Below are 25,907 nucleotides of genomic sequence, written 5' to 3' on the forward strand. Positions count from 1 at the left end.
CTTCACTTTTCATCATCTTAATAAGAATGACTCAGAATGAAATCTGTTGAAATTAACTAATTAAGCATGTTAACACCTTTACTTCCATATGTCAAATTGGAGGTCTTCACGCCCTTGCCTTTGCTAATTAGGAGGTTCTTTATGAAAAGTTGTTGGATTTTAATTTCTTCAAGGCTTTGTAGGTGCTGTTGTCAGTTATCCACATGTATTTAACACAATATAAATTGTTTTTTGCCTTTTTTTTTCATCTAAAATTATCTTTGTTGTTAACCAGCAGACCAATATCTTATATGGGTCAAGATTACCACCATTCTGCACTCCCCACGCAACTGTTGTTGGTGAGTTTTCAGGATTTCAAGGATATAAGGGAGACTTGATGAGCTGGGCTTGTATTTCTAACCTATCAATCTGCACCTACTCCTTGTATTCAGCTAAATGTGACCAAAACCCATCTTAACTTAAACCCATTTTATGTTTTTTCCAGGTTTTTCACTCAGGCATCAGCCTCTTCCAAATATTTATGGGCTTTAAAAGAAGGGCATGTAAAGTACTCAGGTGACTTAGTTTGTTGGGTTAAAGTGTAAAACACTTTTGTAATGGAGATCCTAACCCAGAGGGCTTCATTGACTATTCCAAAGCATCCTCTTACAATAATAGTTTAGTTAGAAAAGGCAGTACTGAGTAAATACTTATTTCTGAGCCTTTAATTTATTTGTTAATGCTTTTAGCACAATCTCCTGTTGGCTATGAACTTTCTTCACTTCTACCTCTGTTCCTTCTCATGTTGCCTCCTAAACTCTTTCCATCAACCTAGATTGGATAATTTAATCTATGTATCCTTTTCTAAAACTATTCGTGTCACAAGCTGCCCTTCTCAAAGTGAACCACATGGCTTGAGGATTTTGGCAGTTGATGGGTTGCACTACAACTGCTTAAATGGCTTCCAGCTTACAGATGTTTTCCAGAATCACCACCTAGCCAGGGCTTTCCTAGACTGGGATGAAAGGGAAAGGGTGCTGGAATTTTTTTGGAGGAGATGTTTCACCTGTGGTGCAGTGCAAAACAAAAATTCTGCATGAAAATTAATGGAAGAAATGGAGCTTTGAATGGCAGCATTTCTGTCTTTGCCCTTGCTTCCCAGCTCTTTTCCTGTTTAGAAAATACACTGCATATCACCAGAAATGTTAATGATTACTGTCCAGGGAAGATATTCTTGCTCTTTTATAGTGCAATGACTGGGATTATGTGAGAGAAGATTTTTGTTGTATTCAATATATAAAAAAATACGTAGAATCATAGAATTATTTGGGTTAGAAGGGGTCTTAAATATCATCTAGTTCCAACCCCCAAATGTATTTTAAAAGGTATTACAAAACTGACCACAATATCACATACTTAATAAGTCTAATTATTTTTAATGTCGGTATTTTGTCAATAATATAAAACCTAAAAAAGTTACCATTATTTTAATTAGTGAATTAACCTTAGTACAGTGGATTTTCAATATTTAGCTCTACACTGTCTAAAATACACCTCCCAAGACAAATATGTTCTCAGGTTTCCACTTTCCATATTTGCTTTGCCTATTTTTTTACCATTTCATACTTCACTTTTCTTTTAAGATACCCGTAACTCAAAGGTTTTCCATTCTCAGCTACTGGTTCTAAGATTATTTTCCCAAATACAGCATGACTTAACTTTGTATAGTGAGAGTCTCTATACTGAGAGTCACTAATTTGCTTTGTCATTCAGAGCACCTAATCTTAGCCAGAATTCTACATTTAAGAAGAAGAAAGAATGATGTGGCTTGTAAAAGACAAGTATTAGTAGGAATAAGGAGAGAAATAGATCACTGTAGAAATTAAGCAATGGTCATTCCAAGCTTCAAAGCTATTTTACAGGTGAACTCTAATTCCTTTCCTGACCCTAACATTTATCACAAGTGTCTCAGATAATGTGAAGAAAATTGCAGATGAATTTAAGCATATTTCCTTTGCTGGAAAATAGAAAGAATGCACATTGCTAGATACATCTTTCATCTCTAATGAAAATATAGCAGTCAGCTCTTCTGTAGATATTTTACTTCAGAAAATTCAATAAAGTCTGAAATTTCACTCTTGAACAAAAGCTCCTATTACAGTTAAGCCAGAAAAGGAATTATCACCCAATAAACAAAGCTTGCTATTTACAGTGTTCGGGCAATACACTTTAAGATAACAGCCATGGCAATTTGGACAAGGCACTTGCACAGAATTTAAGTCAGCTTCATGGTTTGATTTCTAAGTAATATTTGACGGTATTGGCATACAAAAGAGAAGAAAATACTATCTCTACTCATGTAATCTAAAGGAATTTTTAACTGTCTCTGGTCAGGTATAAAACCCACAAGATTATTGCCCAATAGCAGCTGGAGAATCTGTGTAGTTCCTATCCATTTTCATGGGATTATCAGCACTGATATCCCAAGTTTTTGTTCCTCACAGAGGAAAACCCAAATGTCATTCTAGATTTCAGGTTGCTTTTGAAAAACAGTGAAAATGTTCCAGAGAAACCCTAGCAGCTTGATCTTAGATCACGCAAATTGGTCTGACATAAATGGACAAAAATGTTTGAAAAGATTATGTTTTCAGAACCTATCTTAAAATTGTAATGGTCAGAACCAAAATCCTGGCTGAAAAACTCCTAACCTTAAGTATTAAGGATCCAAACTATACAGAGACTATTATATACAAAACTGAAAATAGCAATGGAAACTTCACTAAGTTTAAAGGACCATTGGCAGTGGAGTTATCTGTGGTTCCAAAGGAACCCATAGAAACTATAGCACATCACTAGAACTCACCTGCACCATTCCAGAGGTATTATTGACTTAAATCAGCTGTCAGTTTTGTGAAGCCATTTTAAGAAATGGACTAAGCAGCATACTTTCCACAGAAGGTGAATGCTTGATGAAATATGACATTTAATCACATTTATGTGAATTCTCATAAATCTCTCAGATTTTTATCTGGAAAATATACTCATTAGATTATTCTAAATTAGTTCCTCATACTTTTTCACTATTTTCCCTATTGCACAGTTCTCTCTGTAAAGACACATGCAAGCAATTTAGGCATACAAGACAAACGTGTATCTAGCCCAGAGAAATTACAAAACTTAAGCATTTAACTCAAGGTACAGATTTCAGGCAGGCAAGCAGCCTTGCCCATGTTGCTGCAGCTGCTTCTGCTGCTGCCTTCAGCTTAGCCAGCAGCACCAACTGCATCTGAGGCGGCAGGAGTTAGAGAAAGGAGTCTGCAGTTCTGAGAAAGGATTATCCAAAGGATACGTGTTTCTGCAGGGGCTCTCTAACCTGGGCATATCTCATGGCTGCTAGCCAATACTCTGTGTGAATAAGGATTTTTTGGTACCTTTAGAGAAGCAGAAAGAATCAGAACAATGCAACATTTTAAAAAGGAAAATGGTGAGTAATTAAGTACATGCTTAGCTTTAAATACACAAAAGCTTTGATTATTTTTTTAAAAGTGACTAATATAATCACATATGTGTTTGCAGTAATGTGGTGTTTTTAAAATAGAGATTGTGTATTGCTGCTACTTTTGAACATTGGCATGGTATTTATAGTTACCTTTTAAAATATAAAGTCCCTAACATTTAACAGATGTTAATAGTTAAATACTCAATGGAATTTACGGTGATGTATGGAACAACACCATCAAGTAGGAGAAGAAAGTTTAAGCCAAAGGGTGAATTACACAATATAGACTGGTCTAGTTTAAGTCTAATTTTACCAGTTCACAGCCAAACTGAGTAAATGTGACACTAAAAAGGGCAAGGAATGTTTTTACTTCTCAATAGGCACTTTGCTTGCAACCAACAATTCAAAAACAAGTTGAAAAAGAACAACTTTCAGAACCACTTACAACATTACCTCTCTAAATTAACTTTTGAGCTGTGACATTTAATGTGTTTGTCAATGACATGAAAGAAAACACAAAAAGTCATTAGTGAAGGAGAGGGAAAACCTGACAAGGACAGTTACTAATACAAAGCAACAAGGGTAACTTGATTCACAGGTACTGTAAACCACTATGCGCTTCAATAGGGGACAGATGGTTTTATGTCTAAAGCCAAGGCTCAGACAATCAAATATGACAGGAGACTATACCCCAGGGAGCACTGACTCCAAATAAGGTATTATGATCATGGTAATAGCTAATAGTAATTCCAGTGGGAAAATTGCTGTTATGTTGTCCTTTAGGATGTAACAATTACGCTACTGATGTGAATGTTACTGAAACATGATTTGTAATTTGAGTGTCTGTATTTCAAGAAGGATCTTGAGAAATTAAACTAGGTTTGGAGAAGATCCCAGGCACCATTAAAGAGGTGGAAACTATACCTTACAGGTAGAGATTTAAGGGTCTTGATCAATTTAGTTCATCAAACAGAGGATTAAAGAGTAGTATTATTATTCTGTGTTTCAAATCAGATAAAAGATAACTCTGTCTAGAAAACAAAAAGTGATAAAACTAAATATCTGTAAGTGAACCTGCACATAATGATAATGAAATTTTTGCCATAACACTGAGATCAAACTAATGTGCCAATTTGAAGGGATGTTATTTAGTGGGACTTGTAACCAAGGCCTGTGATAAACCCTGTACAAACAATAGTCGAAAATCAACACAAGGAGCTTTTCTGGAAGGTGTGCTTAACTTCAGCTCCAAGCATTAATTGACGAACACAAACAATGGAACTTCTGTGAATCAGAAATTTGGAGAAGCTTATCTACATTCTATGAGCTGGCCTTGGAAACAGAGAGAACTGTCATCTTCATTGCTAGTGAGCTGAATCACTCAACCAAAATAATAAAATAGAGGTAGTGTTAGAAAAAAGGTAAAATGTGAATTGAAAAAAATGCATCTTTAAAAAGAAAATTCAATTTCCTTTCTGGTAAATATAGCACACTAATTGAATTCTGACTCTTTAGAGGAATGATTCATCAGTGTTTTTCAACTTCTCTGTCGGGTTTTGATAAAAATTTTGCAAAAAAATCTTTCATGTCTGTCTGTTGAGATAGAAAATTAGATAGAACATTTGTATAGAAATTCTTCTTGGTTTTAGTGAAAATTGATTACTGAAAGTTAAATGAAATTACTAAATTAGTCTATATATTTGAAATAAAATTTCTCTGCCTTATTTATAAAGCATAAAAGAGGCAAAAAACAAGACTATCTTTAACTGTTGGTTCAGATTAAGTTTATTTACAATCAAACTACCTTCTTTAAACTAGTGTATTTTAGAATGGACGTATTCTTTACATAGATATAAACCGGTATGCCCCAAACTGTTTTAGACATAAGGATTTTAGCTCTTGATTTCTTCTATCCTAATTCCATTACTCTTTCTCTATTTATTAAATTTCTTCTCCATATATAAAATATGGTATGTGAAGTAAATCAAATGGGTTGACTTTTAAAATAGAAATTCTGTAGTGATTAATTTCAAGATCGCATGCATTACTGTATTGTTTGATTTTGTTTCAGCTAGCTGCAAACAATTAAAAACCCTTGTTGAAAAAAAACCTTTTAATGCATATTATTATAAAAAGTCCAAGTGAAGCATTTTTTCTTCTCTGACTCATTCTAGAAAGTAAAAGCTAACACATCAGTTTTGTGTCCGTATAGTTGCAATTATCTCTATGGAAATTCCTAAATGTTGATCATGTAATGCTATAGGACAAAGATTCAAAATCTAGAATTTGTCTCCTGGATATGTGAGAGACCATAAATGACCACAGAAGCATTTCCATTTAAAATGGCTCAAAACCTAAAAATTACAATAGGTATTAGTGAGCTCAGAAACATGCTGCGACTTCATCTTCAATGCTTGGGATGGGCTTCTTCCTAGCAAAGAACTGAGAGAAAATACAAATTTTCAAAGAGGAACTGAGATTAGATCTTTAAATCTGTATGTGTAGCTTAATCATGTGAATATCTCTTGTCCATGGAGATTAAATGGAAGGACTCCAAACTCTAATTCTTCAGCTTTCCACCTTTTTCAGAAAGTTATACCAAGATGTTTTCTAATTTCACCTCTCTCAGAAGAGCAGAGGAACACTGCTGGCCTAATTGGCTTATATTGTAAAGGTCAGCTCCTGGAAAACCCCATGGAAACGCAGTACAATTGTTATTACTGTTCTAATATATGGAAGCATGCTGAAAAATTTCAAATCCTATTTATGAATTAGTGCTTATGAATAAATAATTTAATTTTAAAATCTCTTTGCAGCTAGAAACTGGCCAAAAAAAGAAGTGTAAATCAGATAGTAATTATATATTTTGCTATCAGTCTATGGCAGAAAAATTCTTAGTTTCTATTGAAGCAAAAAGAAACTGAAAACTTGAACTTGTGTGAGAGCATTACAGGCTAAGTAACCCATAACAGATTTCTTATCAAATACTTAGAATAACACAGCAGCAAAAAAAGAGAACCATTGCTGAGAAAAACAAATAAAATAGAAATAGATAGGTTTTGGCAAATAATGTCAATTTTATATATAATGAGATCAATATTGAAAAAGGACCAATTTCTTTATTTTATCTTTACTTTGGTAATAATGTTCATTATATAGGATATCATCCAACACACCCTTCCCTCATTACTGTTAAAATTTCAGAGGCAGTTTAATCTTGTAGCTGAATATCAGGTTTAGAAATTCTGTAGAAAGCTATATATTTGTTAGTAACATTACAATGGAAGGTTATCTCTAAAGCTTGCACAGCACTTAAGTGCTTAACTTGGATTTGCCCCAAGTATTTTTATTCACTTAACTCCTATAAGAAGAGCTGGAAAGCGGACTTAGCATATAAACGTTCACACCAGAAGGTGAAGGCAATTCCTCTTGCCACTACCACTAAGGACTTTAAAGCTGACATATCACAGCTATCCCACCTATGAGCTTACTGGTATGTTTCCTCTTCCATAAATGTCCACATTTTTACTGCCTGCAATATCTTCTTTTGCGTGGATGCAGAAGAGCTTTTTATCATCCAGGGAGAATAAGTTTTTTCAGAGCTCTCTCTGTCTGTGGTGTCTCCCAGAACAGAGTGGAGGTGTTCACCAGGAATAATGCTAGCTCAGTGTGAAAGTACCCCAGTTACCTTTACATCATGAAATTATGCCTTATCAGGATTCTGATTTAAATTTGTCCAAACTGAAATTATTATTATTGTTGTTGTTGTTATTGCAAAGTCTCCTAACCCAGAAAACTTCAATGATTTTTTTTGTTTGCATTTATATTGCAGAGTTGTGGATGTTAATGGACACCGAAATCATTAAATGGTGAAAGTTCTCTCCTTTGAGCTTTATTACCACCTGGAAAAAAAAAATTAGGAATTTCAATTCAGATAGGATACAGGTGAGGCTATAGGAAAAGGAAGGGAGATGTGTATTAAGAAGTTAGCTGTAGTTGGATATTCGACATTTCTATACAAGTACAACTATTTCAAATGCTAACAATGTGTCAAAAGGTATTTTAAGTAATGTGTTCCAGGAAATTCCATTTTTTTATTCCTTGCCATGAATTATATCTGCTCCCACCTTTTTCAAGTGAGAGTTCTTCAGTGTCCTCTAACTAGGTAAAGACCACTGGAAGACTTATTTTGAATCACTAAGCAAGCCAATTGACTTTAAGATAGGTTGATAGATTCACTGTATTCACAGTCAGATGGTGTTTAAAAACTGATTTATTCTCAGAATACTTTACCCTGAACATCTTTTTGCCCCTAACTTTCATCCTAACTGGTCTCATATTTTGTGCTATAGGTAATACCCTACATGCTGAAACTACTTAAGTTCAAAGTCAGTACACTGGGGAAATCTGCACCTTCAAAATTATCTGCTGGTGGTGTAATAGCCATTATTAATTAGTTCAGGCCCTCTTATAAGCAGAAAGGTCACACAGAGTATCATGAGGTTGTGTATGTCAAGAGAAAAGAGGTGAAGAAATTGTACATCCTGGATACCAAGAACAGCATGTAAAGAGGTCAGTCTTGCTGTTTTGTGGGTTTTTTATGGGTGGGGATAACATTCTTAATTGTGACCAAAGTGAGTGAATGTGCATGTATGTTGGCATTTAAATAACTTCAGTGTGCCAGAATCCATCTCTCCATTTCTTGACATAAAGTGAGTCTGCTCAGGTCACCTTCCAAATGCTGGTGCCACTTCAGGGATTGCTAGACCAGGGTTATAGTAAATTAAGCTTCTGAATAACTAATAAACTCTTTTTTACATCCAGGAACCTTTTTTTCTAACAATATACTATGGTATGACTGTACTCCTTTTATGTTACACATTATTTCATAGTAGCTTTTCCATTGTTTCTATATTTATTAGCTAACAATTTCTCTTTTACTTACATTTTTTTCAAATCTGCTACTATTGTTCAAATTCCCAAAAAGACTATGCAAAGCTAGACATAAATTCAAATACATTCTGCTACCAGCTTAAGCTACATTAATAAAGACATTCTGATTTAGTATGCTTACAAGCTAATAAATGTTCAGTATAATAGTTCTCATTTATTGTATATTTATTTTCCAGTTTTGTTTTTAGTACCATGTAAATTTTATTATTTTCTTATTAACTATTAGCAACCCTCCTGGGAAATGAACACTTTGGAAGACTTCCTCACATGTAATAATACATAATTTTTCAATGTGAAAAAGCAATTCTACAATTTCTAGATGTACTAGAACTAGAAGCTGAGGTGCTCTGTACAGTTATATTACCAAGAATAAGTTTTGTAGGTTCTCCATGCTCTTTCACTGATAGCTGTCTTCATTTCTGTTTTTAATAGACTTCTAGCAAATAGTGTGCAGGTAAAGTTTTATTTTCTTTCACTGCACAGTTCATTTTTCCCATCTAGTCACTGCTGAATATTCTAATGGTAAAACTGAGAATGGTAACTTTGCATTTGATTGTAGTGGAAATGCAGTGCACAAAGGCAACTGTACATTTCAGTTTTCCCCTGCAGAGTGGCAAGATTCTAATTTACTCTGCTGTTTGGTTATAGGTTGTTTGTTTGATTTTTTTTTTTTTGAGTTTAGCAAGAATGTTAATGTTGCTTTGCAATGGTGTCTTAGTATTTAAATGATAAAGTTAGAAGAATCTTCCCTATGAGATACCATTAGCTACAATATTTCTTCAAAGTCATAAAATATATTTCCTGAGTTTGATTTTTTTTAAATAACCAAAACAACACAAACACACATACACAAAAAAATCCCAAAACAAAACAAAAACCAAACCAAACCAAAAAAAAAAAAAAAAAAAAAAAAAAAAAAAAAAAAAAAAAAAAAAAAAAAAAAAAAAAAAAAAAAAAAAAAAAAAAAAAAAAAAAAAAAAAAAAAAAAAAAAAAACAAACCCAAGGGAAATTACATGCCTTTTTGTAGCTATTTACAGACTCAGCAAACACTATTAGTCTCTGAATGATTCAAACTCGTTTTTTAAGGTACTGTTTTTCTGTACCTGGTGAATATACATCATCCACCTATCTTGAATAAATGGCATAAATAAGCTCTGATGACTCTTCTAAAGTATCCTTGATTGCCCTTGCTTCTATTTGTATGAATCCACTACATTTGCTTCCAAGTGTACTAAGTACACAATGTACTGAGGTACATACTACTGGCTGAATGGCAAAAATATTGCAAGGAAAACTCTTTCTTCACATTAGCAATGCGAATTTCTCAAAATACAAGCCAGTCATAAGGCTACATCTTTGCTACAAAACACAAAGACATTTTTAACATAAGCTCTTCCTCTATGTTTATCAAATGTCACTTAAATGAATTATTCAATAACTCTTGACTGTTTATTTTCACACATTGCAAAGACCATTAGAACGATTTAACACACATTGTTCAGTAAAACAAGAAATTGCAGAAACGTCACAGAGGATGATTTGTTTCATAATTTTATAATAGGGCACACTTTTATTCTCCATGCCCTGTTAGTTACAAGAAAAAAAAATTGTGCAAGGTCACTGGTGTTAGGAAGAACATCTTTCTTGGGAGTGAAAAAATAAATCTGTGATGAACCATATTCGTGACATTATTTATCTTTCTATATCTGCCTTTCCTAATTTCTACCATAACTTTTTTCTTTTTTTTTTTCTTTTTTTTTTTTTTTTTTTTTTTTTTTTTTTTTTTTTTTTTTTTTTTTTTTTTTTTTTTTTTTTTTTTTTTTTTTTTTCTGAATAGAATAGTTTTGAAGTACACAAATTTAAGCATTATAATCTGCACGTTCATCATGCACAACTATTTTCTGTCTTTGTTGTTCCGGAACAAACTGTGGAATGAATGCCCCAGCGTTTGACTGAGACTGAGACTGGGGGGAAGAACTAGCTGTATGAACTAAAAATAAAAGAGATTAGAACAGAGCCTGAAGTTGGAGAAGGCCAGTGGAAGAACTGGTATCAGTTATAATGTTAACTTTTCCAAGGACACAAATTCTTTATAAAATAGCTAAATAGGTCATGAGTTTTAAATTTGACATCAAAGTGCTCTTTTTCAGAGGAAGGTATGGGCTTTGGTGAAAGACTTCGTGTGTCTGTATAGAATTTTGGGGCTTTATATTCCCTTAGTGCTGTAGAATTTAGTACTTTAATACTGAAGGTTTAGTCTAAATGAATGGAGTATGAGATAATTTAGAAGATTCAAACTAGACACCATAATTTTCTCCTCTTTCAGTATTGAAAGGCAAGATTAAGGCTTTTCCAGCCTTGCTGGAAATGCCAGATTGAGGCTTTTCTTGCCTCTGATGCTCACATCGGAGTATGGAGTCCTTGCATCTTGACATGGTAGTGGATCAGTTACCGGCAGTAAAAAGAACAGCAATTCTTCCTCTCTAGCCAAGTCAGCACCTTCTGACAGACCCCTGGAACAAATGTCGGGTCATGTTGGGTCAAATCGGCACCTTGCTGCCAAGCTCCAGTCACTTGCTAAGTTCCTCTGGAGTGGGATGTTCTGCACCACAGCCCAGGCCATAAACATGAAATTGTAAGGGCTCAAAAGCACATATTGAGCTTTTTGGATAAGTTGCTTAGGTGGGGAGAGAAATTAAATTTAATGTTAAATTAGCTAAGAACCAAGAAACTGTAGCTATGAGCTAGGAGCCCGAAGTATTAGCCATTCCTTAGAAATGTGGTGAAGAGACTGCCTTTTTATTTTATAAAGTATGTGTGTGTCCAAAATTACTTAAGGAACACTTATTTATTAACTCTCTACTTTCACTTTATTTCACCTATGTTCTCACCATGTCAGAGTTAATGTCTAGAGAATTTTTTTAACAGTGATAAAAGCTTAAGGTTTAGCACTTAAAAGGGCATTTATTCCCTTCCTTTGACACTGCCTCTGGATACAGGGATATGCATTCTTGCCTAAGAAAAAGTAGAGCTAGCAAAACATCAGTGAAGCCAGCTAGGGAATGACAAGTTGATGAACTGCATTTTGAGCAGTAGTACAAAGAGCTTCTCAGAGGGCAATATTTAAAACTTCAAGTACTAAATTGAGAGCGTATGCTCCAGGAGAGAGGCCAAAAACCTAATTCTATAAATGTTTATGTGCGTGTTCCACCTTATCCTTATGAGTAACCTTGCTAGCTGTCACTGCACTGAGAATCTACATCTAGAGCGTGCTGAGCACTGGGTTCTCACAGCTTCAAACTCTCAGGGAAATAATGGGACTTGATGGGTTATATTCTGCTCGTACCAACCAGGAGAGAGACTGGTATGTGCTTCAGTGTACAGATAAACATTCTTTTATCACACAGAGAAGTGTGTGATACCCTTTCTACTGAGGGTATGCAGAAAGTAAGCCCTGCAGCTTAGGGCAATAAGGCTACTTTAAAAATACTACACAACTTTTCTTCCTGTCCTACTGCATCCTGCCTAACAGTCCTGCTCTTGAGCATACCACTGTGTAGAGTTTTCACCTTCACCATCACACATATTGTATAATGCTGAAACATTTGAAGATGGAGAGCTTCCTCCCAAACCATGTCAGGCCCTGTGGAAAAACTTTTCCAGAAAAGGGTGAATTTGGCCATATACACCACTTTCTGTTCACTTTACACTTGATTAATGTCATGGCTGTAAGAACATGTGCAAGCATTAATTCTGATTAACTGTTATTGCACTTCTAGCATGTACTTAACTTTTAAAACTAATTGGCCTTGTTCCTGAGTTTAGATGTTTTATAAAGCGTAGCTGTCTGTTATTCTTCCTTCAACCTTTTAAGACGCATGGATTATGTAAAATTTTCAGAGCAATAAGCAGGTCGAACTTTTAGCCAGTTGCTTAACCAGATCAAATGTTTGTTCATTACAGAGAAAATTCTGAGAGGCAAAAGTTTTTGATACCCTTCCATACAATGCATTTTGTAAATGCATTTTGTAAGTGATTTCTTGATGTTTTCACATATATTTAAAAGCTGGAATGGGTCTCTGAGCCCAGATAACAAAATCTCAATAATAATATTAATGTGTTAGAAATTAAAAGAGTCTTCAATTAGCTGAATGAGTAAGTTGGCCTTAAGCCTGAGTTCCCAGCTAGTTGCAGAGCTAAGCTTGTGTTACTGTGGCTACCTTCAACCACATTCTTTCCTTGTGTTCTCTACTTTTCTGTGTGATTCTTCTAGAACCATAGAATCATTCAATGATTTGGATTGGAAGGGACCTTAGAGATCATCTAGTTGTCTCCCCTCTGCCATGGATTGGGACCTTCCACTAGACCAAGTTGCTTACTGCCCCATCCAATGTCACTCAACAATGGTCTCCTCTTGGACACTGAGCTCTTGACCACAACTCTTTGATTGCAATCATCCAGCCAGTTCCTTATGCACCAAGTGGTTCACTTGTCAAATCCCTGTCTCTCCAGTTTTGAGACAAGAATATTGTGTGGGACAGTATCAAATGTTTTGCAGAAGTCCAGGTAGATAATATCGGTTGCTTTACCCTTATTCACTAAGTCTGTAACCCCATCACAGAAGGTCAAAATATTTGTAGAGCACAGTTTGCCCTTAGTGAAGCCATAGTGTCTGTCACCAGTTACGTCTATATTTTCCTCATCTTCCATCTCTAGTCTTGCTCTCACTTTATTAGCTATCTGAAAGCTACTATTTTATTCTATATTTGCAAAGCATTTGGAACATGAGAACTGATCATCCCGAGCATAGCTCTTAGTCATTAAAACAATACAAATATTAAACAATCTCTTTTCTTTAAAGCTAACTACTCTATTACTCTAGTACACTATGTTCAGAAAGGTGTTTTGATTACCTGGGGTGCAGAGGGATGAACTTTGCAATATATAGTTCATATTATGTTCACAGAAATGCTAAAAAATAAGCAGGCACAGTATCACAAGCAATTCAGAATGCGTTTCTCAGGATTCATGCTACCTTTAAGTGGCACTTGTTATCTTATATTATGGTATGTAATTCCAGTAGGAGGAGAATGTATGTCTTTCTACTGTCTGCTGACAGCAGGAGATAATTCATCATCCAGTAAAGCTCTTTCCATCCTAGTTCTTGGCCTAAATCCAGATTGTCCTGGGTCCAGAATACACTGGCTTTAGCTAGATCAGCTTGTAATTGGCCTTTGGCTAACTCCTCTATGAGCCCAGTCTGGTATTGGTATGTAACTACTCAAAGCTCGTTTATTTGGTACTGGTTAGATAAGTTTGTTTTCATAGAAAACAAGAATAATCATTCTTCTTCTGAGCACATTTCAGGTTAGATTGATCTTTTTAAAAAGTAAAGCCAATTATCAGACTCCTTATAAAAAATGGTGATATATATATATATAGGAGGCCACCTTACCAGATCTTTTGGCCTTAAACTGTATTAATTTCTTCCCTGAATGAAATTATTTCTACTTCAAATAGGCAGCACTTTCTTCTGTTAAAGCAAGTGAGAATACGGCAGTCTTGAGTTTAAAGTTGTCCATGGGATTTAGAACAGCTCATCTATGAAGAGCAGTTTAAAGACAGACTGTTCTTTGTTGCTATAGTCTGACACTTTCCATTAAAGAATCCTGGATGATAACCAGACTGCAAGGAGAAAACAAAGTATTAAATTATCAGGATGAGGTAACACCATGGTCATCTATTACAGAGGTATTTATAACAGTGTTTAGCAATCTCTAGTATTCACTCCTTACTTTATTTTAGGGCTGCAAATTTATCCATTTAAATATACATGAAAATTGATACCAAAAAAATCTTTATGTTTGAATGGGCCTATTTAGCTGCTTTGGCAGAACAAGAGTATAATCTCAAGTCCTTGCTCCAAAACAGTAGTTAAAGATGAAGAAATGGGACGCTCAGTTTCCCTCAGGAGTCTGTTCCACAGAAACCCAATACGGATGAAGTAACAGGTCAGATTGGTAACTTTAAGGAAACTGTAAGGCATTTTATCTCCTTCCTTCTTTCTTTCTTTCTTTCCTTACTTTCCCAGGCCTGATTCTCATTGTATTTATGGTAGGAAATGAAATATGATACAATTAAAATAATGGCATTTTTTAGCATAAGAATCCCTATTTCAAAACTCAACCTATTATTCTCTTGAAAGACAAAAGCATATATTACCACTTTTTATTCTTGTTAACCCTGAGAAACAATGTATCAGTGACAGGTAGAAATGGTTTATATGTGGCTTAAAGAGCAGCATTATTAAGTACTACATCAATGGCACACTCCTGACACTTTCTTTCCTTCAGTGATGCAGAAAGAACCACACCTGGGTTTCAACCCCAGCTGCAGTTTTCAAGTATGGCCATTTAAAAAAAAAACAAAACCTCTTTGAATAAATAAATGAAGGCAGAATTGAGAAGAAATCAACACAGTACCCTGTAATGCTACTTATAGTAATGTCCTTTGATATTTTGCCTGTGCTTAAAATATTCTATTCTCTTTGTTGATCTCTGGTCATCCTGGTGGCTTTTGCATCGTTATGATCACAGCAGTGCGTTTAACTGTCAGATACTGCACAATGTGATTCTTTCATGAAAAAGTTCAAAATGGCACTTTTTCTTGCCTTCAGCTTCTCTTCACAATAGTCAGTGACATCAGCTTCATGGGTTCTCTGAGTCACTGAAGCAGTAGAGAGAAGCTCCGTAGCAGAGGGTCTACTTTGAGTTGTAACTAATCACCAAAGTGCTGACTAAGCCATACTGTGGAATTTGATTTCTTGCCATCAGCCAAACTCTTTTCCCCTACACCGTGGTGTTGGACGCTGTGTAGTGTTCAGGTCTAGCTTTTGCCAAAGGTTTCTGCATTCAGAGATGCTTCATTGTGTGTGCATAGGGATTTATTCAAGGTAGCTTGCTGTCCTTTACTGAATGACATTTTAATGTTAAAATAAAATTTAATGAGTACTAAAAAAAGGAGCAAATTGGACATTTTATTTTTATTTATAAGCTTCTAGGAATGAAATGTTACCAGTTCAGATTAAAGCTTTCTGTGTTGGAGTTCTGTTCTGCAGGAATGATTTACACAAGAACGCTGTCAGATATATTTTATTGTGGCCTCCAAACAACTTTACAAAATAAGCTGTGCTGCACAGCACTTTACAGGCACTTGCAGATTTCCAAGGCGGTGCTAGCTCAGCTGAAAAGAGATTAGTTTGCTGATTATTAGAAAACAAAAATTTCTCAATAGCTGGTAGCTAGAACACTGAAATAGAAGAAGTTCATTTCCTCTTACAGGAAGATTTCTTGTTACAGAAATTATAAAACTTGCCTCTTCCTGTACATATTAAAAGTTGAGGGTTTTTTGTGAGTTCAGAGGGCTGCTTCAGCTTTCTGGAAGTAAGCAATAGCAATACACTGAATGAACTAATGTATGGCTGCTAGGAAGGGGAAAGGGCATTATTGGGATATAATTCACGGGGAGCAGGGCAGTGTCATTCAACAGCTGCTGGCTTTCTGATGACAACACTCCCTCTGAGTAGAGTTTATTCAGTCATGTTGAATAAACTATTCTCCTTGCTTTTGACAGATAAACACCACTACCACAAATATCTGGCAGAAACTGCCACAGAGAATGCAGAATAGCATTACTTGTTCTCAATACATACTTTTTTCCATACCCATTAATAGTGAACTTCTGAAAGCAGTGTGCATAACTGGTGTATATACATATACATGCACGCTTTAACAAAAAAAGACTTCTCTGGAATACAGCTATGAAATTCTCAGACTGAGAATTATGAATTATGAAATCATAACCTGAAGTTCTCAGGTTATGAAATGCAAAAGTCTGGGGATTTCAGGAGATGTGAGATGCCCTCTCTTTTTAAATTGCTAATATTAACCCAAAACTTTTAGTATGACCTTCCGTACAAGAACAGTGGTTTTTGAACAACTGTAGATTTGTATCACTACCTGAAAACTTTGTTCTACTTGAGAGTAAAATGTTGGAAAATGTTCTCATATATTTTGAAAAGTATCATTAAGTAGTTTCTTCCTGTGTTGTTTTTGATTTTTTTTAACTACAGACTTTCCATGAAAGATGATGATGACTTATAATAACACTTACCTGTTATACATGTCCCTTTTTGTTACTGTACAGATTATGGATGGAAAACAGAAAAAATATTTCCTATAATCTGATATTTTATTATCTTATTCTGCTGCTACTTTCACCATACAACTCTTCTTGACTTCCATGGGAGGAGAAACAAGCCTGAAATATTTCTTTACACTATCTTCATTGACATTATCAGCTCATTATTGTACCTTAAAATAATTCCTTTTCCCTACTTGACTGACATCTTTATTGATGTAAGTCTTAATTATCGGTCTTTCTGGAGTTTCCGTTAAAAGCTCTCCTCAAAAAAACCCTAACTGCAAGATATGAGCATATCTTTCAGGCATAAAGTGGAAAAGGATAGAGTATTTTAAAAATGGGGGTTTAATCTCAAATACTGGGACCTTTTGATGGCTGTGTAGTGCTTACTACTTGATTTATTGGGATTCACATGAAAGGATCACAAAAAATGGTTAACAAAACAAACTGTTGACTCCTTTTCCCATAATGTAAAATAAATAAAAAGCCAAGCACAAACCTCAGAAAAATGAACAATTCCACCTCAAAAGCTTTAGATGTCTTTCCATCTGCTTTATTGCAAATTTTAATTTCAATTTCTTTTATCCTGGGTTAGGTTTAATAAGAAGGCAGGCAACAACTATCTCCTTACTCCCTTTTCTGTACAAGATTATTGCATAACATTAAGTCTGGACAAATCTAGCTATCACTTTTTGACATCCAGCCATTTAAGCAGAGGGAGGGAGCTGAGTTGTCACATCAGAAAGCCCTGCTGAATGTTCCTAGGACTTCTCTCCAGGACACTGGTGCTTTGAGTAAAGGCATTTGTTTTAAAAATCTTTTGGTGGCTGAAACAGACCAAGGTAGATGCAAATGATAACACTACTGTTAAAATCTAGAACCAGAATACTGGAGTCCAAGTCTTGATTTTTTTTGTATTGATACTCAATTTTCTACCTACAATGGTAGCCATGGTCTCAGTTTGGCTCTCAGTTGACAGTTGTAAGCTCTTTGATGTGCAGTTAGTCTGAGTAGAGAAGTATCTTCCACTATTACCTGTTATAAGAAAAGAGTAATCCTAGCTTACACAGTACAGAATTATGGTTTCTATACAAACTACATGGCAGTTTTCAGTTAGCTCTGATTGCTTTGTGCTATTTGTGCTGCCTGGAATTAATGCAGATATAAAATATTTTTATCTAAAAATACCTTACTTAAAATCTGAAGTGAGAGACAATTTTTTTACATGATTGCTAGTCTTCTCATTCATAGAAAGTTCTTTTTCTGTTTCCCCATTTTTCTGTCAAAAGAAGTAAAAATATTGTATTGCACTTCACTTTAGAATTATATGCTCAAATTTAAAAAACGATATTATAAGCTATTATACCTCTCCTTAATTAGGAAATTTAATGTATGCCCTTGATGCAGATGTTTACAAACTAATATGCACTTTGCGCTTCTTTCAGGGCTTTCAATATCTGCAAAAGTGTTTTCATTCTACTGAGGGAATTTCATGGGTTTGCTGGTTTGAACTAATTTTCCTTCCTCTCTCTCTATGCTTATTTGTAAAATTGCTGTTGATACAACTAAAATACATTCTGATATCTGAAAATCACAGCAAATTGTTTGTTTCTAATACCAAACAAAGATTTGGAGTGGTGTGGGGAAAGATGACATTCTCAAATCTTCTGTTTTACATCTTCACAAAAGAGAGACCCTGCTGAGAAGCCTCTCAAGACAACTTCTGACTTATTTCCTGATATAAGTTGAAAGTCACAGGTTTTGTGGAATTGCGTGTTTGATAGCCTAAAGATCACAAGAATAATACTTTCAACAAAGTACTTGTTTTACTTCTAAATCAGAAAAAATATGCAGCAACTGCAAATGCTTGCTAATCATGAAGGTTTTTTTCTCCATATTAAGTAATTATGCTGAACTGACACCGTGTTTGGATTACTTGCTACTCTTTTCCGATTTTTCTGGATGCATAATGAGTGGCTCATCAGGTCACCTTATCATCCATCTTTAACTGACCAGTTAATAGTCTGTGTGGATGTAGAAAGTGAGCTGATGCCTGCTTGCCTTTCCCTTGGAGGGCACCTGTCATTTAGGAGTCACTCACTGGGAACAACCACTCTACTGTACACCCTATTAATTTCTTCATGTTAGCCATTAGGACAGGGAAAGGAATTTACTGCAGTAAAGTGGGTTTTATAGCAACTCATTAGGTAACATGAGAGGAGGCAACCCACACAATTCAACCACCTAGGACAATACTATCCTCAGTGCAGCCCAATAAAATGTGACAGACATACAATGGCCATGGCAGATACCAAACCTTTTCAACCATAGACATTTAAAACATTAGGAAAGTAAAAATACTTAAAATAAAATTTTCTAGGCAGATGTCTGCTTCAGGGTACTCAGAGGAGGAGGAGAAGGCAAATTTTTAGGCTGAATGGTTCTGCCATTAATCAGATGAGAGTAGAAGCCACCAAAGCTATTCTTCTGCCTACGTTGAAGATACAAAGTTCAAGAATACTGAGGTGCTGGAGCAAGTCCAGAGAAAGACAACAAAGTTGGTGAGGGGTCTAGAGGATAAGTCCTACGAGGAGTAGCTGAGGGAGCTGGGGTTGGTTTGTCTGGAGAAGAGAAGGCTCAGGGGAGACCTCATCACTCTCTACAACTACCTGAAAGGAGGTTGTAGCCAGGGGGGTTGTTCTCTTCTCTCAGGCAGCCAGTGATAGGATGAGAGGACAAAGCCTAAAGTGCACAAGGGGAGATTCAGGTTGGACATCAGGAGGAATTTCTTCATGGAAAGGGTTGTTAACCATTGCAATGGACTGCCCAGGGAGGTGGTGGATTCACCATCCCTGTAGGTGTTCAAGAAATGACTGGCCTTGTTACTTAATGCCATGGTCCAGTTGACGAGGTGGTTATCAGTAAAAGGTTGGGCTTGATGATCTTAGAGGTTTTTTCCAACCTAAATGATTCTGTGTTTCAGTAATTCTGCCCTTATAGCCAAACTCAGAATACCTTCTTGCCTTGCTGATGCCTGACGCCATAAGGGAATGAGAAGTGCACACATCTGATCTCCATCTTTGTAAATCTGACACAGATGTGACAAAGTTAAAAATGAACACAGAAATTGGTATCGTCTACTATGTAGAAGACATATTTTGAATGTGATAGTGAAACTTTGTTTTTCCTGTATGCTCTGAGCAGGCCTCATCCTTCACAGCTCTCAGCATGCCTTGGCGATGCGTGTGCTCAGACAGCTGGAAAACTCGGTGCATTCCAACAGAAACTGCTTTGGATGTGCATGGGTTGTCGTGACAGTAGGTGGAGGAAATGAAACACTGGGGAGCTAGGAGAATATCACTGCTATGCTCTTCATGTTTCAGTTGTTCTGCTAATGCCCAGTCTGGAAGGAAAATGAAAATAAAATGTAAAATAAATGTGGTACTCTGGCAGTGTTTATATAGATGGTGAAAGGTAAATATAGAGGTATGAAAGGTCAGATAGGAAAAGGGATGGAGGGTAATCGTTTTGTAATGCAGTGGAGAGTGAACCACAGTATTTAGACATGAAAAGTGATGAGGTTATATATAAAGTTGTAGGTAAATACTTTTCAGAGCAGCACTGCTCAGAATTTTCAGCATATCTGTGATGAATTTAGATTTCCCAGAAGTTAATGGAAGACACATATCTTAAAATCTTAATCATTTCTTAGTCATCATTTTGCCTGTGTCAATAAACTGCAGACATAAAATTGTATGATCATTTATTTGAACTCACAGAGAAAAAGAAGTCTTTGTACAGATGCCGGCCATCCAGATCTTCACATCTTTATGCCTCAGTCACGGAAAGGTGATTCACCAGCAAAAAAGGACCACTAGCAACTTCCTTGGCCTTAAGACTTCGGACTGAGACCTGATGGAGCAGTTCTGACCCTCTCTCCAGTAGAGGGCAGCGATACACAAAAACTCACCGTATTTTCAAGCTCAAAAATTCGTAACCTGGTAAATAGCAGCATTTGGAAGGCATTCATGTAAGTGTGCATACAGATTAATTGTGTAGTAACCACTGTCGATATGATGACCTCTTTCACCATTAGTCAAAGCAGAGAGAACTTCCTCCAAGAAGAAAGAGATCAAAGTGGGAGTATAGTATATAATAAGGTCTTTTGCATTTGGGGTCATTTGATAAACAGCAGAAGTTCGAAGATATTCATACTGAACCATCTCACTTCTCCAAGCCATTTAAAATGTTTTCTTTCAGAATCCTACTTTTCTGATCTAAAAACTATTTTGGAGTATTTTTCATCCAAGCGTTGCTTTCGTCGTTTGTTTCTTGCTCACATACATTTGGTTACTGTCCTTCCTGAAACCCTCTGCTTCACAGCATGTTCATGTGTGCCATCTCTCCCACAGCCAGGTGACAACCATGAGTACTAGGACTACCAGTACAGTCAAGTGTCATGCCAAAAATCAGAATAGTTAGTGGCTCACAAGACCATCTACATCATTATGTAGAGCAGCTTGAACTTCTTATTTCTCCAGGATGCAGATTCCTCTAGAACTATCAGGTGAGAATTTACAACAAGACTTCCTTCTCCTATTCTCTTGGCCCAGTCAGACTAAAGTCAGGCAAGCAAAGAGAATCCAGAAAATTGATTAAACGGTTTAATTCATAATAGGGAATGCAAGTAAAAAAGAGAAGCAAAAAATAACTTGCTGGCTTGCTGGCTGGTCAGATCATTTTATGCACAAATATCTCCTCTTTCTTCTTATTCTTCAGTGTTCGAAGGAAATTGTGCCTACTTTATTTTCTGGAAGTTTGGATGAAGGCTAAAAATATCTTACCTGTTTTCATGACTAGCTACTTACGACTACTAACTAATGTGACCAACCCATGTGGTATAAATATTCTCACAGAACTATCACACGTAAAATGACTAAATCTGATTTGTAAATTCATAGGCCTACGGAGGGCAGGCTAAATCTTCACATAATTATATAGGAAAGATTATATAAATTCTACTCTGAGGTCCTTGCAGACCATCATATTTTAAACAACAGCTTATGACAGATTGTAAACTGGCTTGAAAATACAGTTTATGATAACAAGTCAAAAAATTCTTGCTAAGTGATAAAATAATATATTGCATAGGATAATGCTGTATGTACATACACCAAAATAAAACAATGAACCACCTACTATTTAGTTATTTGCCTCAGTTAGGTCAGATTCAGCATCTATGCATCAGTTAAACAACTAAGAGAGTATGTGTACTTTTATTTTATATGAACAAACAAATTATATGGCTTTGGGGTGCAATTTGGTTTTTTAACAATGTCATTCTGACTTGATTTATACAACTTATTAACAACAAATTTAGTCTTTTTCATTTTAGTGAAGGACTCCTGGGAAGTCTCAAAGCGTTTTATTGTCAACAGCTAAATCCTAAGATTGACCATCTTTTCAGTTATTTCTCCTCTACATAACCTACATCTACAACTAAAAAAAAAAAAAAAAAATCCAACAACTATTTTTAAATAGATTGATCAATTTTTTTCCCCCAGTCAACTGGCTGATTGTTTGATAATTAACAGAATTATCAGGTGTCAGAATTTCCTATCCTATCTAGCCTTTAGATATGACCTCTATTTGTAATTAAAAATGTCAACAACACTTCATCCTTTCCTCCTCGTTTTACCCCTAAGACATTAGGTCTACACTGTCCATAACAAACAGTGCATTAGTATAAACAGTATAGCATATGATATTGCCACCAATTTTTTTTTTCATGCTTGTCATTTAATGAATCTTTTTCTATGACCAATATTAACTTTTAGTCCATATGTATTACTTGTTGGGTACGAAGAATAAAATATCAAGCACATTTCTGACAAACTTTTCCTGGGTTGGGCCTTAAAGACATCACACCTTGAAACTTGCTGGCAGGACCCACTAGCAAATTTAGGACTACAGGATTATTGTGAACATTCTGTTTTAGCTCTTTCATTAATTTTACGTCAAAATCTCATTTATATGCATATATGGGGCTATACAGTCAAAAGATGGATATAGTATTTACTACTCAGTGAAGAATTTATTTGAACCAGTGTTCAAACACCTTTTAGTAGGTCATAAACCGTGGCTGAAATCTGAGTGTACTTGATTGGACACGTGAGTATCAGGGTGCCCGCACCGTGGCCTGGATGAGCACAGCCTCTCACCGCGTTTTCACTTTCTATAACGCTAACACAAATATTTATAGTTGTACCTACAGCTCTCACAAACGCCCAGCTCACACTCCGCACTGCCAGCCCCTGCGCCCCCAGATCCACGGCCATGCCGTCGGGCGCCTCCAAGCTCGGACGGTGGGGACCCGCGTACTTTGGGGGGGTCCACCTGTCGCGCCCCCGCCTCTGGCTGCAGCAGCAGCAGCCCCGGGAAACGCCGCGTCCCCCGCTCCCGTTCCCCTCGCGGCCGTGAGCCCTGGGTGGGGGCGCCGCATCCCCGTCCCACGCAGGGCATCCCCGCTGTCCAGGGCCGCTCTCCGGGCGGCATTGAATGAGCAGAAATGTGGGGGTAGGTTTGTTTTTTTTTCCCAGCTGCTTCCTGCCGGGCGCGGGTAGCCGGGGTACAGCAGGATCCCTTGGGACGGAGGCCCTGGGGGTCTTTCCCGAAGGCACGTCCTTGGGAGCGGGCGGGAAGGGCGGTCGGGCGTGCGGGGCCGGCGCGGAGGGGCAGCCCGGCCGCCGCCGTAGTAGCGAGCTGCTCCTCCGGTGGTTGGGCTGGGGAGCGCTGGGCTCCTCCTCCTCGTCCCCCCCAGCAGTGCACAGCCGGGCGTGTGACTGACGAGTCTCCCCCCGTCTCTCTTTTTCTTTTATGCCTTCTTTTTTTTTTTTTTCGCCATGGGTACACACACTGAGACACGCACATGACAACACTTGGGTGCCAGCGCCGGTGCATCGCCAGGAGGGCTGTGCTTCACTCCGGGCACGCACACACGCATGCTGCTGCTGCTGCTGCTGCTGGAAGTCTTTCTACACGGGGATTAGCAGCCGCCTCCCGCTCTCTGTATTTCCCCGTCTCTTTCTTCTCCCTTCCTTCCCTTTCTCCTTCTCTCCCTCAGACGCCTGACTGACGGACGGCAGGCAGGAAAAGGTAAATGCGGGCGTGCTGTTCGCTGACGGTACCGAGGGGTGATGGTGCTCGGAGGCGTGCTGCGCGGTACGCCCTCCGCTCGCCGGGCAGCCTGCCGGGCTCGCCCGCCCGCCCGCCTGCCCTCCCGCCGCGCCGGCGGCTGCCGCGGCCGCCGCTCCCCGGCACTCGGCGTCTGGGGGGATCGGGTTTTGCCGCGAGAGGTTTGGCTTCCCCAGCCTATCCCCCCTCCCCTTTCCCTTCCCCTGGGTCTGCGAGGCACAGAGGTTCCCCGCTATTGTGCTGCTCGCACTTGGCACCGCGGGTGCGAGCGTGCCGGAGCGCTTAACCAGGGGTTCGCGGGATGGAGGTTGGCTATTAATTGCTGTCTGCGCCGAAGAGGAGAGCGCTTCCTCTGGCAGGGAACCCGGGCATTATTTATTAACCGGGGCTGGAGAGTGGCAACGGGAGGACTAGTCGTTGTCCCCGCGCTGTGTTCCCCCTCCCCGTTTGCTGCATCATTCAAATGAGTAATTCCTAGCTGGCCTTGCGTTGCGGAGCTCTATCCCCCCTCCGCCGGGGCTCTGCCAGCCGCCGTGGACTGCCATCCTCCTTCTTTGCCCCGGGGGGCGCCCCCTTCCGCGGAGAGCCTTGCGGGCCAGCGACGCGGGGGCATCCGCTGTCCCGGGTCCTGCCCCGCCGTCCCCCGCAGCACATATGGAGCGCTGGCTCCATAACTAGTTGTCGCCAGTTGTTCGGGCAGAGTTTGTCCCGCGCCCCTCCCCGGCAGGACGAGAGCAGCAGGGTGGATGTTTGCCTCCCCCTGCGGCGGAGCCCGAGTGGTGCGGGGTTTCCTTGGAACCGAGAGGTCCCGCACCGCGCAGCCCCGCCGAGCGGACCGCGTCCCGCGGAGCTGGCCCGAACCCCAGTCCAGACTTCCATGCCCAGAGGCGCGGGTGCCCGGGAGAGCGTTTCAAGCCGGCAGGGGACGGGAGGAAGGCAGTGCTGAGGAGCCTGAGCTCCCGGGCCGCTCGGGCAAGCGGAGCGTCCCCGCTGCGGGGAGGGGGAGGTCGGGCGGGGCAGGCACTCCCCCCTCCCCGGGCCAGCAGCGGCCCTGGCGGACAGGTGTGGGCGTTTAGAGGCGGAGAGCTCCAGTGAGCGCCCGGGCAGCCCCCGGGGCGGAGGTTAAAGCGCCCCCCGGAAAGGGCAGGCCTCCCTCCACCGTGCTGGTGCCCATCACATCGCCTCCTGAGCAGCGGGAGCGGTGCCGCCGCGCTCCCGCCGAGCGGGAGCCGAAGCGAAGTGGAGCGGTCCGGCGCTGTCCCCCCCATTCCCCGTCCGCTGGGCAGGAGAGGCGTTTAGCGAGGTCCGTTATGTAATTACGGCTTTTTTTTTTTTTTTTTTTTTTCCCCTCTTCCCCTCCTTCTTATTGCTGTTACTAAACCCGGCTCAGGATGCCGGCAAGGAAATGGCTACATAGTGCCTATTTCTGAAGGAGGCCGATGGTTTTATTTGATCTTGGAGAAGGAAAAAAAAATTAGTAATTAATATTTAAGCGCTTTGGTTTCACACATGATTGATTTTTGGACAATCCCATCTCATTCATGTTGTTTTCTACACCTGTCAGAGGTACCTAAATAGATTGTTAAAGACAGAAAGTTTTTTTTTAAAAAGAATAATAACACAAGCAAAAATGGTGAGAAATGTAGTGTACAGCACATGAAGTTGATTATATATATTAAAAAAGTAGTTGTTTAACTTAGAGACTATTTACAAGTGAAAGGTAGGTGTGCTTGTAGGTATGGTGTATGCTCAGCTGGTTGGATTGGATTGTATTTCAGTGTTAATGCACCTTTAAAAAGGCGACACTAATTTCTACTCCTGTGTAGGTCCAGTGTGTAAGTTTAAGGTATTTCTCCTCTTGTAAAAGACTTCAAGTTTGAGCAGTGTTCACTGATCCAAGGGATCCAAAAGTTTAAAGACTGCATATTCAAAGATAAATAGGATATATATTTGAAGATAAAATTGCTGCTGGTAGTGATGATTACAGGAAAATTAGGAATAGTTAATGGTAACAACACAGTTTCTTGCTTTTTTCTGTAATAGCTTAGTTCTCTGTCTGATACTGCGTATTTCAGATGA

At 38.4% G+C, this 25,907-nt stretch overlaps 1 protein-coding gene across 5 annotated transcripts in view; it reads left to right on the forward strand.

Moving 5' to 3' along the window:
• The first annotated feature begins 23,398 nt into the window (after window positions 1-23,398).
• DLGAP1 (DLG associated protein 1) overlaps window positions 23,399-25,907 on the forward strand; it is a 416,188-nt gene continuing 413,679 nt past the window's right edge. For 4 of the 5 annotated variants that reach the window (XM_027886315.1, XM_027886316.1, XM_027886311.1 and 1 more), the window contains exon 1: window positions 23,399-23,789. The gene's annotated coding sequence lies outside the window, so the exon portion shown is untranslated. The remainder of the gene's footprint in view (window positions 23,790-25,907) is intronic. The other variant, XM_027886322.1, reaches the window with a different exon arrangement.

Source organism: Empidonax traillii, unplaced genomic scaffold (genome assembly GCF_003031625.1).
Source record: "Empidonax traillii isolate 1590-97213 ecotype Southwest subspecies unplaced genomic scaffold, ASM303162v1 scaffold186:size1492175, whole genome shotgun sequence".
NCBI classification, from domain to species: domain Eukaryota; kingdom Metazoa; phylum Chordata; class Aves; order Passeriformes; family Tyrannidae; genus Empidonax; species Empidonax traillii.